Consider the following 4,134-nt stretch of genomic DNA (forward strand, 5'->3'; position numbering starts at 1 on the left):
AGCACAAGTTGTGCTACTATGTTTGCAGAATTCTGACAGGTACTTGTGCTGCAGCTTGTTCGTCGTTAACTTGACGATACATCGGTGAAGAACTCGGACAACTTAGCAGAGTTTGGTCTGCGCCAGAAGAATGCAAACAGAATGCTAGAGGGTGCTGTAGCAGTGTCGTTGTTGTTTAATTATTTGATGAAGCAGCTGGGAAAACTCTTGCGGACAAGAAGTGGTCGAACAGGTGGTAGCGGATCAGTAATAAGTTTGATCATACGCACTATGTTTTCATTATGCCCGCTAGTGCTGAATTGAAACGATAGATGTTTTTGACGGCATTGTCAATAACATGCTCAAGAAAGAATTTTTCGTAGCTACCCTCATTTACCCCCGTGAAATAGTCAATAAATCATATTTTTGTTTACGGTGCAATTTTGACTGTCGATAAATTGAAGTAACAATTCATTTTAAATGCACAGAAAGGGGAATAAACTGCATCTTTTACTTTGACTATCACTAGACCACGGTGATTTTTTCACACGACAGCTAGTCTGTGTCTGAACTATAAGCTTTTTTGCTGACTTACTACCGAGCACCTGCTTATAAGCAATACGTTTTTCCACGGTGGAAATTCTTTTGTATGCAAACTGTGCAGCGTCTCTGACAATTAATGAACCATTTTAGCTCGTCCGTCAGCCGAGCTGCAGTTTCCTTCTCATTCCTCTGGGGAGCATTTTTATCATATACTCGACTAAGTCTGTCAGTAAATACTAAGTCTGTCAGTAAATCAACGTAGTTTGTCTTTAATGTGCAGTAAGAACGGTGGAAGTCATCTCTCAATTTACCTCCTGCGCTCCTGCCACAAGTTCGGCCCTTAAATTCTCTGCCAGTTGATTCTCGGGTATTGTAGCAGGTATGAAAATTATGTCCAGGGCTGAAGCACCGGACGCGGGACTGTATGAATTATTATGTTTGGCGCTTTCGCAGAAAACCTTACCTTCGTGGCTGTGACTATTTTATTTGTGAATGTATCTATAAGATAAATTAGCAACGCATTTACATTTGTATAAATTCCTGAATTTATGGCTGTAGTGAAAATGAAACGGAGATTGTAACACCATCACTTTATACTGTTACTGCATATATTGCAGTGTTATTAATGTCTGTTCAAAAAATACGTATTTTTTCACTAATTGTAGTAATGAAGAATATTTTTATATGTGGTTATGTATGAAAAATAGTGATTCTGTTACTGCTGTTACTGATTTATACACAGGGTTCGATAGCTAGAAATGTTAGAGAGGGAAAAGATGTAGGTAAGTCCCTCTGTCTACAAGGTGTCTCTCCTTAGAGTCGTCAGGCACATTTTCTCTGACGTTTCGACCAATATATGCAATTTCGTTTTTTGCCATGTGTACTGGAATCCACCCAAACAAATACTACTTATCATGTCTAATGTTTCTTTCTCGTTACAAACAAAATGATTTTTAAAGCAGAATTTTGTGTGTCGGTTTGACAGAGAGGTCCCAGATTAGCCTAGTGCGATATTGGCCTTTTTTAGGTATGTGTTAACAGGACGAGCAAAATACAAAGTATAATCAGTAATCCAGCAGGAACTGAGAAGTGCTGTTGTATGCCGGTAGAAGATAGTGCAGCGCAACACTACTCAGTCTTTGCTGCAGTACTGGTTATCCTTATTTTGCTCTTCCTATCAACACCTTTTGAATAAACGTATGTCGCACTAGACTAATGTGGAACTGCTCTGTCGAATGGGCGCATAAAATTCTGCTCTAAAAATAGTTTTGTTTGTAACGGGAAACAATCTGAGACTTTCTGCTGACACTGGGCGTCGCTTGAATGTCGTGACGAGTACTATTTGCTTGGGCTGACTCCAGATACACACTGCAGAAGCAAAATTGCAAGTATCTATCGAAACACCAGAGAAAATGCAACTGACGACTCTTAGGGCAGACTACCGGTATAAGAGGTAGGGCTCCAAAGTGGAAAGCTTAAGTGCGCGTAGTTATCGCACCAAGAGAAGAACGGCAATCAGTGAGTAGCTAGCCTCTAGTTTAGACCAGGGGCGGCCAGTAAGTCGGCTGGCGAGACGTGACCTAGCATGAGTGCCATATCACTCAGCCTCGCGCATATTTCACTTACTGCTGTCTGAGAATGAACAGGGGGAACTGTGAACGAGCCACATTTAAATGGCAGTGCAAATGCACTGTATACGACTTGGTTTTATATTTCACATTTCTCAACAACACAGATAAGAAAAACAAGTTTTCAGTATTATTTATTTACTTTTGGCATACGGAAGACATAATATAATTTTTATCTGATACAAACTGTCGGCCTATGGATAGATATAAACAATTTCACAGATTTTCGCATTCAAAAAAATGGTGCAAATGGCTCTGAGCACTATGGGACTTAACTGCTGTGGTCATCAGTCCCCTACAACTTAGAACTACTTAAACCTAACTAACCTAAGAACATCACACACATCCATGCCCGAGGCAGGATTCGAACCTGCGACCGTAGCAGTCGCGCGGTTCCGGACTGAGCGCCTAGAACCGCTAGACCACCGCGGCCGGCTTTCGCACTCAGGTTGCCATATAATCGTGACTCTTAGTTTCATAATCGAAAAAAGGGCCTTTCATGCAGATTCATTATGGAGACGTGAGAACTCTATCTGAGGAAATCAATGTAGAAGTCGTGGACAGTTTTGACGCAAGAGGATTTGTCTTTAAAACGAGAACTACCTTGCAGATCAATCAGCAATATCCGCACATGCAAACGTCTGAAACAGCAAATGGTCTCGAAATAGTTCGAAAATCGATAGAAATGTTTGGTAAGTTCCTATGGGACCAAACTGCTGAGGTCACCGGTCGCTAGGCTTACACACTACTTAATCTATCTTTTACTCTTACTACACACAGACCCATGCCATCCATGCTCGAGGGAGGACTCGAACCTCCGACGGGGGAGGGGGGGGGGGCGAACCGTGGCAAGGCGTCAAAGACAGCACGGCTACCCCGCGCGGTGAAAACAGATGTAAGAGTGGCAGTGTCCTCAAAACGATATCCTTGTACTAGAATGAGATTTGGACTCTGCAGCGGAGTGTGCGCTGATATGAAGCTTCCTGGCAGATTAAAACTGTGTGCCGGACCGAGACTCGAACTCGGGACCTTTGCCTTTCGCGGGCAAGTGCTCTACCAACTGAGCTATCCAAGCACGAATCACGCCCTGTCCTCACAGCTTTACTTCTTGCAGTACCTCGTCTCCTACCTTCCAAACTTTACAGAAGCTCTCCTGCGAAACTTGCAGAACTAGCACTCCTGAAAGTAAGGATATTGCGGAGACATGGCTTAGCCACAGCCTGGGGGATGTTTCCAGAATGAGATTTGCACTCTGCAGTGTAGGAGACGAGGTACTGGCAGAAGTAAAGCTGTGAGCACGGGGCCTCAGTCATGCTTGGGTAGCTCAGTTGGTAGAGCACTTGCCCGCGAAAGGCAAAGGTCCCGATTTCGAGTCTCGGTCCGGCACACAGTTTTAATCTTCCAGGAAGTTTCATATCCTTGTACTTCTTTCAAGGCCACAATACTACTATAACCTCGCGTTTTATTGAACGTGAGCTTCGGGAACAGGGTTGTGTTTGTCAGAATGAGTCCCTTCAGCAAAGCGATTTGCTTTTTAAATGCATCCCAATTAAACCACAACAAAGTTGTTTCTCACCTTGCAGCGTGTTACTGTGGACAGTGTGCATCAAGCCCACTTAAAATGTGCAGTCTGCAATCCATTCAGGATGTTCTAATTTTCGTACCTGCACTCATTTTTCCTTCATTAATTCAACAATGGGGAGTGTTATATATCGAAAAATCGTTGTAACCATGCTCCCTTAATGAAGCGCATCTGGTCAATCGTTATAATTTTTGCTCCTTCTTTGTCAACTAAATCTTTATGTTTTTTCTGTGTGGTATTGTAATGTCTTTTCATAGCACATTTGCAGTACCCTTTGCTTATGCGACTATAATATGTATACTGAGAATTCCCATCCCTCTCTTCTGTCATTCACATTGATTTTTAAAGGCTTGTGAGGATAGATCGCTAGACTGCCTCTTTTTGTGCAAACGGCCACTGGAC

At 42.7% G+C, this 4,134-nt stretch overlaps 1 non-coding gene across 1 annotated transcript; it reads right to left on the minus strand.

Moving 5' to 3' along the window:
- Nucleotides 1-3,151: 3,151 nt before the first annotated feature.
- Nucleotides 3,152-3,226, minus strand: Trnas-cga (transfer RNA serine (anticodon CGA)). The gene has a single exon. It is a non-coding gene; the product is annotated as a tRNA-Ser (tRNA).
- Nucleotides 3,227-4,134: the final 908 nt, after the last annotated feature.

The sequence above is a fragment of the Schistocerca cancellata genome, chromosome 2 (assembly GCF_023864275.1).
Source record: "Schistocerca cancellata isolate TAMUIC-IGC-003103 chromosome 2, iqSchCanc2.1, whole genome shotgun sequence".
Lineage (NCBI taxonomy): Eukaryota > Metazoa > Arthropoda > Insecta > Orthoptera > Acrididae > Schistocerca > Schistocerca cancellata.